Consider the following 15,407-nt stretch of genomic DNA (forward strand, 5'->3'; position numbering starts at 1 on the left):
ATTCCAAACCCAGCTGCAGGAGTCCAGATATCACAGGAAAAAAATTCAGAGAAGAAATAAAAGATGAAAGAACTACAAAAACATATGTAAATGAAAGGTGAAGGATGGTGCAGCAATACGGAGCACTGGTAGCTACTGAGAGGACAGAACAGATATGTTTCATGTTATGACTAGCAAGATACAACTGCCGGTCTTGTTAAGGACGAAGCACAGAAACACGGCTCAGACTAGAAGGGATTTCATGGAGGGAAGCTACTCCAAGCAGCCTTGAATGAAAAGCTCAGAGGTGAAGAGAAAAACAGAGATGCAAGAGCAGTTCAAACGACAGATTAATAGATAATAGATAATCAGGTTCTTGATGAACAATGTTGTACGATAAAAGGTAATCACTGAAGCCACATGTTTATTAATGGTTGTCATATGGTTGTCAATGGTTTCACCACCTCACACAGGTATTCAAGAATTCTATATTTGTATCTCAATTCCAAGTTATTTACCATTATTGTTAAAATATATTAAAACCTTTGAATTGTATTGTGCAGGAACTGATGTTACACTGCCACCTCACCAAGTGCCACTCCTGTAACCTGGAAGTACCAAGTTTTACAGCAGTGTGCTGAAAAGCTCATACTAGGTTGCTCACTAAAGTTCTCTTTTGAGATTTAAGGGTTACACAAACTGTCTTCCTTTTTCTAAATGGGTCTCTTACTGCAATTACATTATGCAAAGTATAACGGCTAAGTAGTATAAATGCTAGTGTGGACATTCTGACATCTCTCGCTGTTGCTTAGGACACAGTCAAGGTTCATCAAGTAAGGATAATCATGAAATAACAGCAGCAGGGTACCATTTTAAAGTTCTGGATTACATGTTATAGGCCTAACTGTTAATAATTGATTTGGAGATGTAAATCAATTGCACAACAATTCATACACAAGTAGATTTATCTATTCTATTTAAACAGACTACAATTTGTAGACATTTTAAAAATATCTAAAAGTTTTTATCGCATGAATTATATTAATTACCATTACTGCTGTTACCTTCATTTCTCCTTTATTTCTTTTCACCTGCAGCTCTTTGATTTTTCCAACTTTCTAATACACTGCCAACATGTGAAAAGCCAACTCCTGGAATGGGTCTTGAAAAAGAAGTGAAGGGCATAAAAGTATCTTGCATAATATAAACCTGCACAACCCTTTCAGGTAGTAATACCACAGTGAGCCAGAACACCACAAATCTCATAAATGGCAGAGTTTGCAGTCAGACTTGATAAAAGAAGTATGGAAATTCAAGAGCCACAGAAGCAAGTCCAGGAGATAAGACTAGGGCTAACCAAAGGAGAAAGTCTGTATAACATCCACAAAGACAGGTCACAAAGAGTAAAAAGAGCTCACTACAGTGTCTCTTTCCTCTCCCAGAAAAAGGAAGGACACCCGTCAAACTTCTCCAGAAGGAAGTATGTGGAAAAAGTCTATACTGCCTTTATCAGGCAGTAGCAGACCCTGAAGCTGGACAAAACAAGGCAATTGTCTGAGTATGGAGCCATGGGACTAGGATGGCTAAGGCCTATTTGGAGTTTAATCTGGCAAGGGAGATCAAGGGCAATGAGAAAGGCTTTTTTAAATACATCAGCAACAAAAGGAAGCCTAGGGAGAACGTGGGCCCGCTGCTGAATGGGGCAAGGGCGCTGCTAACAAAGGATACAGAGGAGGCAGAGTTGCTGAATGCTGCCTTTGCTTCAGTCTTCATTGCTAAGGCCAGCCCTCAGGACTCCCAGACCCTGGGGACAAGAGAGGAAGTCTGGGGAAAGGAAGACTCTCCCTTGGTCGAGGAGGATCAGGTTAGAGATCATTTAGGCAAACCTGACACCCACAAATCCATGGGCCTCGATGGGATGCACCCACGAGTGCTGAGGGAGCTGGCGGATGTTATTGCTAGGCCACTCTCCATCATCTTGGAAAGGTCCTGGCAATCAGGAGAGGTGCCTGAGGACTGGAAGAAAGCCAATGTCACTCCAGTCTTCCAAAAGGGCCACAAGGAGGAGCCAGGGAACTCCAGGCCTGTCAGCCTCCCCTCCATCCCTGGAAAGGTGAGGGAACAGCTCATCCTGGAGGTCCTCACTAAGCATCTGGAGGACAAGAAGGTGATCAGGAGTAGTCAGCATGCATTCACCAAAGGGGAATCATGCTTGACCAACCTGAGAGCCTTCTCGATGGAATGACTGGTTGGGTAGATGAGGGCAGAGCAGTGGATGTTGTCTCCCTGGACTTCAGCGAGGCTTTTGACACTGTCTCCCATCACATCCTCATAGGGAATCTCAGGAAGTGTGGGTCAGAGTGGACGGAGAGGTGGATTGAGAACTGGCTGGATGGCAGAGCTCAGAGGGTCATGATTAGTGGCGCAGAGTCTAGTTGGAGGCCTGTAGTTAGCGGTGTCCCCCAGGGGTCAGTCCTGGGTCCCGTCTTGTTGAACTTATTCATCAGTGACCTGGAGGAAGGCACAGGGTGCACCCTCAGCAAGTTTGCTGATACACCAGAAGGCTGTGCTGCCATTACGAGGGACCTCGGCAGGCTGGAGAGCTGGGCAGAGAACCTCATGACGTTCAGTAAAAGGAAGTACAGAGGAAGAATAACCTCATGCACCAGGACACGCTGGGGGCCAAAGACCTGGAGAGTAGCCCTGCAGAAAAGGTCCTGGGGGCCCTGATAGACAATAGGGTGACCAAGCACCAGCAATATGCTCTGGTGGCAAAGGCAGCCAACAGTCTCTTGGGCTGTATTAGGAAAAGCATTGCCAGCAGGCTGAGGGAGGTGATCTTCCCCCTCTACTCAGCCCTGGTGAGGCCTCAGCTAGAGTAGTGTGTCCAGTTCTGGGCTTCCCAATACAAGAGAGATATGGAGCTACTGGAGCGAGTTCAATGAATGGCCAAAGATGATTAAGGGACTCTCATATGAGGAAAGGCTGAGAGAGCTGGGACTTTTCAGCCTGGAAAAGAGAAGACTGAGGGGGGGTCTGATCACTGTACATAAGTATCTGAAGGGAGGGTGTAAAGAAGATGGAGCCAGACTCCTTTCAGGGGTGCCCAGCAACAGGACAAGAGGCAACGGGCACAAACTGAAACACAGGCAGCTCCGTCTGAACACGAGGAAAAATTTCTTTCCTGTGAGGGTGACTGAGAACTAGCACAGGTTGCCCAGAAAGATAGTGGAGTTTCCATTCTTGGAGATATTCAAAAGCCACCTGGACGCAGTCCTGGACATCATCTCTAGGTGATCCTGCTTGAGCAGGGGGGTTGGACTAGATGATCTCCAGAGGTCCCTTCTAACTTTCCAACCTCAACCGTTCTGTAATCCTTTGATCATCCAGTCACATATATCACCTCCTATATGTTACAGGCCAGGACACTAAACTAAAATATATTAAGCTTCAAAGAACTACTGCATGTAACAGGAAAAACAAGATATAGCAATGCCTGAGGACAACACAATGACAAGGGACTGATAAGGTAGCACACCTTGATATGTTTCCAGCAGGCAAACTCTGCTGTTCACAGTAAAGGCAAAAGCCACGAAGGGCACTGTCATTCTGTCCTGGAATAAAACTTTCTCCTGAAGCCAAAATACTCTTAGCATATCAATAGACCACACAGGCATCTAAAACTAAAGTATCCATACTACCCCAGAGCATAGTCCATTGGATACAGTCTCACCATCACCAATAAATCTTTGATTCTTCAGAGAAACTTCGGAAAAAAAAATCATCAAAAGAACACATCAAGCCTACAGTGAAATCAGGAGGGAAATTATTTCTTGATCCTACCAATAGCCCTCTGAAGCCCTGACATTTGAAATTATCGTTATGCAGTGCTGCATTATCGTAAGCATATACCAAAAGCAAGAAAATCAACTCTTTTCCATATACCCTTGAAAAAATATGAACAGAGGTACTCTCAAATTCTAGAGAGGGATCCTGCGAGGGATTGCTCTGCCCATACAGCCCTTGCCGCTCTCCCGGGTCTCCTCATACGCTAGATGAGGATCATTTTTCAAAGGCACAAACGTTGTATGAGAATACATATTTCAAGAGACAAGTTTGTGTGGAACACAAACACCTAAGTCCATACATACAGAACCACCACAACACTTGACCACCACTGCAGCTAGAAAATTACATCTAATTAACTTTATTGCCCTACATAAACACTTCCAGCTATTGGATTTTGCCATCACTTTGTCAGTAAGGTTATAAAGCCTCCAAGTATCAGGGGCCTGCCTATACAGAGTAATCAGACAATCTCTTAAAAAAAAAAGGCAGGACCTATATCCTACGTACGGTAGAAATGAATGTTTTCCCTACCTCCTGCCAGCAGCTGTCACAGCCAGTAGACATCTCACAAGAGTGGTATTTCATATCTTTATTTTCCTTCAAAAATAAAGATATTTCAACAATAGGAACATCCGGACTAGATTTTTGTAATTGGAATGTTCAGTGAAGATTTAATTTCTGCTTAGCTAGGTGCTTCCCAGGACCTCGTGATTAGTTTGTGATGTTTCATCCTTTGATTCTACAGACTGAGTCACACTCAAGAAATTACCTGATGATTGGTTGCTGCAGAATTTGATAGCTATTGGCTATGTAGCGTTTCATCTACAGCTGAATTACATCAACCATTTCCTCTTGCCTTCAAACTTCCACATGCCCCCAGTACCTAAAACAAAGTATATTATTCAAAGCACAGTTTTCTAAGATGATGAGACAGGAAGTCTATGAAACCTGCTAGGGAGTCTGACTAATGGTGATCTATTCGTAAAAAGAAAGTGATCAAATATTACATGACAGGCATTAATACAGTGTCCTAATAACTATTAGCAAGGTACACCTATATCTCCATTGCTAATTTAGGCAGGTGTAGTGATAATACAAATATTCTTTGTAGTATCGTTTAATATGCTATAATGATATGGCATTTTTCCATATTCATCCAGCAAAAAGAATCTTTCAGGAGCCCACTGGTTGTTGTATTTGCTCAGTGAATTATCAGTAGTTTGTCAGATCATCTCTTCTCTTTTACAGCCCCTTTCTTCCTCCATCGGCCTCTAAATGACACTTTCCTTCTGCGTTTCTTAAAATGTCTATGATCCATAAAAAATCCATGATGCAGCATACTCTTCCCTTCTGTTTATTGAGTTTTTAGGAGGTCAACTAGTACATTTTCTCACTTCTGTATTTATCACCTTTGCTATCTAGATTGTTTATGCATTCCTATGAGGATTGCATGTATGTTTCCCTGTGCTGTCTAAGCCGATTCTGATTCAGCCTTATCACCAAGTTAAAGCCAGGAAGCTTAGGATGTTGATGAACTCCTCAAACTGCTCTGTTTTCTTGTATTCATAATTGCTGAGTGAATAGCAAAAATGACTTGAAGTTTTGTGAAATTTGTGAGTAATTATGAATGTATACTTTAAATTTTGCAATTATTTCTAGGTTGTTGCATCTTTGGCCCCATATGCTGGTTCACAAAAAACAAAACTAACGTACAAAAAAAAAACCTGTCTAGTTCTTTTAATTTTTCAACCTCCTCCTTGGAATCTCCTTTGATTACATTCTCCATTGCTCAGAATGGAGGCGTAGGTATTATGCAAGTCCCATTAATCCTATTTTGCAAGCTTACATAGTGCAAAAACTGAGTATTTATCCTTGGAAATTCACGTAGAGATAAGAGTCACCTTTCATGAATTTCTCTCTCTTGCCTGCCATGACACTATTAGGCATGCTCTCACCCCTCTCTCATTTATCTTTCCAGGGATTCAGGCAGTATTTTTTTCCTTTGTTCTTTTCCTGAATAGCACGAGCTCCTCTGTTACTGCAGTTTGTGAGATTTCAGACTTGCTTCATTTCGTGCCATCTCCCTCAACAATTCAAAATGATTCCAGATTTCAAGCTGGAAAATACATTGCTAATTTTTCCAGTCAATCACTGTTGAAAAATTGCATGTATCTGCTTCAGCTTCATCAGTTTTTAAAAAAAAAAAAAAGGTTTGAAATTTCCTAATGATTAGGAATCAATTATCATTTGCATCTTATTTCTTACTAGCTGGAAATACTAAATGCCTCTATTACTTTGAAAACACAAAGTGGTTGTTTTAAAGCACTTTTATGATCAGTTAAAAGTATGTGCAATATCAACCACATCTAAAAATGCTAATGGGCTGCTTAGTCCTATTGGCAAGGAGTCAATCTAAAATAATAAATTCTTCTACGTACTTCCTCTGTTTCTTATATTTCTATCACCTGTTAGAGAGAAATTACACAATTCATCCTGTCCATGTATTCTTGCTAGGCAGTCTTCTGGAGAATTCATCTAAGCCCTATAACGAGGATTCTTTGAGGTATCGTTAAAGGCAAAAAAAGCAATCTGAACATGGAGAAAGCCCATCAAAATGCTAACTGCACTGGAAATTCTGTTGGAGCCAGTTCTGCTGAGGCAAACGCAGCTGACAGATGAAGTAAAGTTTTTAAAGTAGGCTGCAGGACAAAGGGTTTGGGAAACAGTTTGCAACTTATCAAAGCTAACAGACATCCCATGGCACTGAGCATGCAGATGCCCCTAATGAAGCCCAGACCTAAGGTACCAGTATCAGAAGATCAATGGATACAATTTTCTGGGAATCATTCTGGAACAGCATGAAAGAAGCTAACAAGAAATAGAACTTGTTCACATTTCAATGAGTGTGTACATTCCACTGTAGATTTCGTACTATATACTAGCTTTAATATTTAACCACTACAGACTACATAACCAAGTATTCAATCAACAACAGATGAAACTGGAGACTGTCAACAGTTTTTTTATATCAACAGATAATCCCCTACTGAAATAAGGTGACACCGCTTTAAACAAACTGCAAATAAGAAATATGCAAACATTTATATTCCCAGTTGGAAAATTTTTAGACAAGTCAGAGATCCAAGATTTCCTTGTATAGGGATTTAATGTTGTAATTCATGGTAGATTGAAAAGGATTCTAATTTTTCCCTCACATATATATGATTTTACTAATCATGTGATATGCATGAAGTAGGAGAAATACTTTGAAAAGAAGAACACTACTTTTACAGAGAACGGCTTTTGACCAGTAGGGAAGATTTACTTACTACTGAAAGTATATATGCATTGGCTACTAAGAGCAATACTCTTCAATTAAGCTTCTTTTAAGGTGGATGGAAAACTGGCTGCATGGTAGAACTTGGAGGGTTAAGATTAATGGCGCAAAGTCTAGTTGGAGTCCAGTAACTAGCAGTGTCCCCAGGGATCAATACTGGGTCCAATCCTATTTAACATCTTCATTAATGATCTGGATAATGGAACAGAGTGAACTCTTAGCAAGTGTGCTGATAATGCAAAACAGAGTGGCTGATACATCAGAAGGCTGTGCTGCCTTTTACAGGGACCTTGACAGGCAGAGAGGAACCTCATGAAGTTCAATAAAGGGAAGTTCACGGTCCTGCACCTGGCAAGGAATAGCCTCATGTACCAGGACACACTGGGGGCCAAAGACCTGGAGAGTAGCCCTGCAGAAAAGGCCCTAGGGGTCCTCTGGTGAGGCCGCCTCTGGAGTAGTGTGTCCAGTTCTGGGCTTCCCAATACAAGAGAGACATGGAGCTACTGGAGTGAGTTCAATGAATAGCCAAAAATGATTAAGGGACTCTCATATGAGGAAAGGCTGAGAGAGCTGGGATTTTTCAGCCTGGAAAAGAGAAGACTGAGGAGGGATCTGATCAATCTACATAAATAGCTGAAGGGAGGGTGCAGAGAAGATGGAGCCAGACTCCTCCCAGTAGTGCCCAGGGATAGCAAACCCAAACTGAAACAGAGGAAATGTCACCTGAATCTAGGAAAAACACTTTTCTACTGTGAGGGTGACAGAGCACTGGCACAGGCTGCCCAGAGAGGGTGTGGAGTCTCCTTCCCTGGAGATATTCAAAAGCCCTCTGAATACAGTCCTGGGCAGTGTGCTCCAGGTAACCCTGATGGAGCAGGGCAGTTGGACTAGATAATCTCCAGAGGTCACAGAAGCACAGAATGGCCATAGTTGGAAGGGACCTCGGCAGATCATCTAGTCCAACCCCCCTGCTCAAGCAGGGTCCTCTATAGCGCGTTGCCCGGGATTGCATCCAGGCAGGTTTTGAATATCTCCAGGGAAGGAGACTCCACTACCTCTCGGGGCAACCTGTGCCAGTGCTCTGTCACCCTCACAGTGAAGAAGTTTTTCTTCATGTTCAGACGGAGCTGCCTGTGTTTCAGTTTGTGCCCGTTGCCTCTCGTCCTGTCGCTAGGCACCACGGAGAAGAGACTGGCCTCATCCTCTCAACACCCTCCCTTCAGATACTTGTACACGTTGATCAGATCCCCTCTCAGTCTTCTCTTCTCCAGGCTGAACAGGCCCAGCTCTCGCAGCCTTTCTTCATAAGCAGAGAGGCTCCAGTCCCCTCATCATCTCTGTAGCCCTCCGCTGGACTCTCTCCAGCAGCGCCATGTCTCTCTTGTACTGGGGAGCCCAGAACTGGACACAGTACTCCAGCTGAGGCCTCCCCAGGGCTGAGCAGAGGGGCAGGATCACCTCCCTCCACCTGCTGGCAACACTCTGCCTCATGCACCCCAGGAGACCATGGGCCTTCTTGGCCACAACAGCACATTGCTGCCTCATGCTTCACTTGTTGCCCACCAGCACTCCCAGGGCCTTCTCGGCAGAGCTGCTTTCCAGCAGGTCAGCCCCCAGCTTGTACTGCCGCATGGGGTTATTCCTCCCTAGGTGCAGGACCTTGCGCTTGCCTTTGTGGAACTTCAGGAGGTTCCTCTCCGCCCAGCTCTCCAGCCTGTCCAGGTCCCTCTGGATGGCAGCACAGCCTTCTGGTGTGTCAGACTCTCCTCCCAGTTTAGTATCATCAGCAAACTTGCTGAGGGTGCACTCTGTCCCTTCCTCCAGGTCATTGATGAATAAGTTCAACAAGACGGGACCCAGGACTGACCCCTGGGGGACACCGCTAACTACAGGCCTCCATCTTGACTCTGTGCCACTGACCACAACCCTCTGAACTCTGCCGTATCTAGTCAGTTCTCAATCCACCTCACTGTCCACTCATCTAACCCACACTTCCTGAGTTCACCTACGAGGATGTGATGGGAGACAGCTGGAAGGTCCCTTCCAACCTCAACCATTTTGTGAGTCTATGAAGTTGTAGGATCAAAATACTTCGGAAAGTACATTATAATCACGCATCACAGCCTCACGTTCAGAGAGGCTAACTGCAGTGTCCTCATATTACTGACTTCAGTTTTGCTTTCCTCTTTGCTCTGTTCAGCACGCTCAATGCTATTAACATTTTGGCAAACTAATTAAGACAAAATTAGATATTCTGTCTGCCTCTGCAGAAAAAGCAAAAATGCTTTAGAGAGTGTATCTATACGTAGGACATCTGGACAATGCATTTGGTGTCAAGTTCTCTTAAAAACATCATTATATGTTAACTTCACATAGCAACTTAAACTTGGTTAAATACATCAACCAAAATATTGATACTGATAGACATGAACAACTTTTGCTTTAGAGCAATGGATCATATTCTGCTTGCTAAACAGAACTGGGATATTTTGGACTCTAAACATAGGATTTTGAAAACTTGGGCATGACTAACGCAGTCAACATGTCCACCCATTTGCCAAACTATGTTGGCTATCCAGTACCCAAACACTTTCTCAGCAAAATATCAAACAATAAAATCAATTGCTAAGACAAAAGTACAGGAGGGTATCCAGAGAAAAAAGGCAATTAAGGTTAATATTCTTTTATGACTATTGTATTAACAGTTAAATTAAGGTCTATAAATAGCACAACAGTCTATAAGGCCAAACTCCAACACACATGCCTGCTGATAAAAGCAGGATCAGACATTTTTTGATGGGCCCCTTATGTCAGCTGTTCTCAAAAGCAGCGACAATTTTTTCTTACCAGAGGTGCAAATAAATATTGTGCCAAACACTGGCAGCTACTAATAGCAGCAAAGTTTCTACTCCAGTTCCACCTTCTCTGAGCTGGTGTGCTAGAAGCTAACTGTAAAAGGTGCTCTTCTGAGGAACTTTGTTTATAGGAAAATGATGTAACGTAGAGCAGCAAACAGACATCTTAAAAACACCTCATACCCCCATCGAAAAGTTTCAAGTGACAGGGATCCATAAGGCAGCCAGATAAAATCTGATGAAGTAATTTAGACTGAGTGTTAAGAAGGTAATGAAGCTTACATACTTTTTAATCACTATTTTAAATCTATGACAGAGATATAGTCATCACTCAACAGCATTAATTTACTATACAAAAAGCAGGCTGCATATTCCATTGTCATGTCATAAGTTAAGACCACCCATTGGCATGATGAGGCTACTCCTGAAACAGCCCTTATACAGGGTAACTCTTACCCTGTTCCACAGATTCTTCAGTTAAGTAGGGGAAAAAAAAAAAAAAGCATTTTATTTGGATCCTACCTATATTTTTATCCAGATTTACCATCAAAAAATAGAGCGCATCAACTATGCGTAACTTTAAGACACAAAAACCTATTGTGTGTTACCAGTAAGATGGCTGTTTTCTGTAGCCTTTGAGGAAACAGGCCATCATGTTAGCAAATACAGGGTGAGTCTCCCTGAAGGACAGCACCTTCAGAGATTTTTACGTTTTGGTTCATTTGATAGCTCTAAAAAAAAGTTACACAAATAGTGTAGCTATTCAGTTTATCCAAAAAGAGTAATCTGACTAATTTGGGTAAAAAGAATTTGAAAGTGACAGTTCCATGCACCCAAACCAGACAGGCTCCAAAGAGACTTGCTTCTGCTCCAAAAAATTTACAGCTACTGCCAACATTTTATTTTTGACCAAAAATCTGCTCCAGTGCTATTTAAGCATCCATAGACTACACTCATATCCGAACAGCTATTAGGCACCCTACAGCAGCTCCCATGCTCAATCAGATTCTCCTTTGCCCTGGACAATTTCCATTATGCTTTACAGAGGAATCCTGCACTGCAACTTTGACAAACATGCCTCTCAGCCAAAGGTAGAGCATCCTGTCACATGATATCATATAGTTCTATATAGTTCCACCTTTGCCCTTTTTACTATTTTTATTTTCCACCTAAATCTAAGTGTTTTCTCTTCCCCTCTAAATGGCACCTCCTTGTTTATTGGGATATTACACTAACAATCACATATGCCTTATTTGCATAACGGCACAGGCCAGCCTTAGAGTGTAGCGAAGTTCCCAGGAGTGAATTAGCGCACAGATGGAGCACCATTTCTATAGCTGCTGTTAGATCACAGCTCTTTCAAAGCACCTGTACTTCTGCATCTAGGTCTACAGAAGAATTGAGCAGAATTTTACACTATCTCTTCCTCTCCCTATTTTTATTTCCATATGAGAAACCTGCCCATCCTCCTTTCCCTCTTCTGAGATATACCATTTTCCTCAATTGAACTGAAGTGACAGGATTAGTTGGGCATAACCAAACACCCTCGAGAACTGCACTGAATATACCTGAGCTAAGTCCTCAGCAGTAGTTTAGCAAAAGCTTTTTAAAACAGACAGCAAGGTAAACGCATTTTGGAAATCTTGATTAAAGTCAGTTATGCAAATTGGCTTTCCAAATTCGATATATACTCTCTCAACATTCATTATCAAATAGTGTTTAATCAAAAACTAATTTAAAAAAGCAGGTGCTACCAGTAGAATTGGAATTAAAAAAAAAATTTTCAATGAAAACCTACGCATGCCTAATGCCATGCCCCTTTTTCCTCAAGGCTGCCAAAAGTTACAAGCTGTTATTATCTACTGTGCATTCCCAAACAATATAGTACTTCATGCCTCGAGTCAGTTCAGGATTTAAAATATTTAAAAATGTAAAAGTAGCTGGACCAGATGCTCATAGACTTTGCTTTGTCATAGCTAAATTCTCTAGAGTGCATCAAGCTCTTGACGTAAAATAATTTTAGGGGATTTTTAACCAAGTGTTACCAGGTAAACAAAAATAAAATGAAACCTGTGAAACCAGTCAAAATTGTGTTTGAAAAAGATCTAGGTGCATTTTTACCAAGAACAACCAGGACAGTATCAGAATTTTCATTTAAAAGTAAAAGTTATTTATATAATTTCAACAAGGAGTAGGACAAAAAATTAGTCAGCTATTCCATATAGAAAGCCTTAGGTTGGTCAACTACCCTCCTAAATTAGTGGACAGGGCTTTCTTTTTAATGGAAATTGGTACCAAAGAGGCAAAAAAAAAAAAAAAAAAAAAAGTAAAAACACTCTCTAAATTGGCAGAGATTTAGAACAGTGATTTAAATTATGGGAATCATTACAATTACAGTCCTGTGTCTCACTACAGTGAAGAAAGAAAATAAAATAGCTGAAGTTCTTCTAATTCCCCTGACTTCCAAGTCCCCTGAAGAGGACTGCAAAGACTATTTTTAAGGGAACAGATGAGGAAAGTATAAAAGAAAGGACTGTTTACACCATATCTGCCTAGATTTCAATTTTGAAGTTATGTCTCACATGTGCAAAAATTGCCATAGTTTGAGGCAGAATGCATTTTATGAGTCGATGGATGTAGAAGTAGCGATCAATAACAGACTTGAGGGTCTGTACACTATTAGATACCTACAAGCAGTGGCGAAGAAAAGTAAACCAAGCAGTAGGTGATTAAATCCCCTGCAACATTTGGAAACCTTTGCAGTCAAAAAAAACTGCAAACCACTGGTTTAAATCATTATTTTTGTAATGATAAATAAAGGATAGTATTATACATCATTTTATGCTAATCCCACGAAATTAATTTAACATATATTTTACCATCCTTTCCTTATACTCTCACGGAAATATAGATCACAATCCTTAGGGTTCTTAAGGGTTTTTGTTTTGTTGTACTACAGTATTTTGTTTAAAAAAGAGTTTCAGTCTCCTCATCCTTCCCATTTATTCCTCCCACATTACTTATGCAATGTTGAACAACTGTATCTATGGCTTCTTTTACACTCCCATGGCTCCTAACACTATCTTCTCTTGGCCAACTTTCCACATAGATGACCCTTGTCAATATGGTAAATGTGCTGTTAACAGGAGTCAGTGCAGCACAAAGCCTTCTTTGTAAAACTGTAGAAGTCTTAATGAGCTTTTTTGCTTATTTATAGCCTGATCCATCCAGCTCAATGATGTGCTGTGGCCTTTTCCCAATGTTGCAGTTTTGGTGTTTTCACCTAACACCAAATTCTGCCCTTTTAAGAACACATGCCCATTACAGACCATTGTTATTGGTACCACCAAAATACGCAAACTCCACAAAGCAACACCTCCAGGCAGAAACTCAAACATCCAGTACAAGCTGCTTATCTGGCAATGTGCTCCTTGTTAGGGGACAAAAAAAAAATTCCAATGACACAGGTGCAGGGTGACATTAGTCCATTACTGGCGAGCACATTTTGAAATCAATACAGGCACATGAACACCCCAATATCCTATGTGACTTTTGTAATAAGAATATTCTGGTTCAATTTCTAACTATTTCCTAACCACCTCACTAGGTAAATTCTGATGAAATTAGCATTACTAAAGCTGGGGTAGTGACATTAAAAACTGGAACACTGCCAATCTGTCCATTCCCAGTTGTCTGAAAGCCAAAATATTCATATCAACATATGTTAAGGTTGTATTTGCACTGGAAATAAAATAATATGCTGCTACAAGGATTTAATATTTTGTGAGCTCCCTGGTAAGAATGTGATGAAAAGGGAAAGAGGTTCTTTTCCCAGACTGCCTAGACAAAACAGGTTGGGGTGGGGGAGAAAAGAAGAGAAGTAGGCCCTACAGCAAGATTTCAGTGCAGAAATATTTTTAATTCTCTACCAATAAAATAAAATTACCAATATTATGTTTCATTTCTTTAGTGCAGAAAACTATACACAGTCTAATATATTTTAATAAATACGGGTATTTTAAAACATCTTATAATTCATTCCTCAGGCACACAATAACACTAAAACTTGGTTATTTACCATTAACTGGTATTCTAATATATTGACACATTGCCTCTAGATCTTCAGCCTTCCAGTTGAGTTCCAGGACGCACAAAGTCCAGAATAGTTAAAAAGGCAAGTAGCCTAGGAGGGAGCCACACACTTTGATGCATGAAAAGTTCAATTTAGGCACAGTGCACTGACTGCATCGGTTCTCCTGTGCTTACTCAGAACTATAAAACTCAAAGGAAATGAGGAAGGAAGAAAAGAAACATAGAAGATATTCTGGAGAACTCCACTTACTGTAGGCTGTATTTTAATTTATATAATATAACAGACATTCAAGGAGCAGGTTTCTGGCTTGGGGGGGGAACTACAACTACGTACACGTGTAGACACTCGGGTCCCGTCCCATCCCCCCCCCCCCCCCAACATAAGCATATTGCCCAGTTTACAAAAAAACAAAGGTCATTGGAGACTACAAGCTCGGCACCAAAGAGCCCCTATTGATCCTGGCATTGGAAATATGGCAGTCGTAAACTAAGTATATGGTATAAGAATAGTTTGACAACTTCTGCTGCTTTAGAAGGGAAAACGTGGCAGAGAACAGTTTGGGTCAAGGGTCTTTTCACACCTTCATTTCCCTTTGGTGACTGGCCCTGCCTACAGAAACCAAATGGAGTCTTTCTACTGCCTCCAGCTGCCTTTGAATTTGACACAAAAAAGGCACCCAAGACATTCTTTGAGTATCTCAGTGGTAAGCTCCCTGAGATCGCATGGGCTGTGCTAGAGTCACAGAGATGATATATGTACCAGTTACGCTTTTCCACTATGCCTTTGTAAATCTAAAATTACTCCACTGATTTTGCAAATCTGCATGAGTTCAAAGATTTTTCTTCTCTACAAAAATATCTGCAGAAAAATTCATGCTATTCCTAGATTAATAAAAACACTGCCTTTCATTTGAAGACATGTAGCTGCTGAAGTAATAAACCTGTGTAAACAAGCAGTAAAATACAGTGTCATTCATCTCTGCAGTACAAGCTTGTATATAATGCTCTTCATCTGTCATTACAATGTAATACTATTATTGTATGTGATTCAAAGGCCTGAGGAATAGAGTTGATGCGAATCACTTTGGCACAGAAAATCTAGAAAGCAGAGGTTAAAGGGACGCTGCTCTGCTAAAAAGCTAACTAGCATTCAGAAATTCTGCATGCTGAATGCAAGAGGATATAATAAATGGCACAGTTCTAGGGAATAACCCAATGTCAGCTATATTCCAGACCTGTTTTAGTAGTTCGCTGGAAGAAGGCTAATTTATCTGATTTTTCAAAATTTTACCTCA

General features: G+C 41.2%; 1 protein-coding gene across 3 annotated transcripts in view; it reads right to left on the minus strand.

Annotated features, from left to right (window-relative positions):
- Positions 1–15,407, minus strand: part of NELL2 (neural EGFL like 2) — a 158,003-nt gene that overhangs the window by 95,904 nt on the left and 46,692 nt on the right. The window lies entirely within an intron of this gene.

Source organism: Struthio camelus, chromosome 1 (assembly GCF_040807025.1).
Source record: "Struthio camelus isolate bStrCam1 chromosome 1, bStrCam1.hap1, whole genome shotgun sequence".
NCBI lineage: Eukaryota > Metazoa > Chordata > Aves > Struthioniformes > Struthionidae > Struthio > Struthio camelus.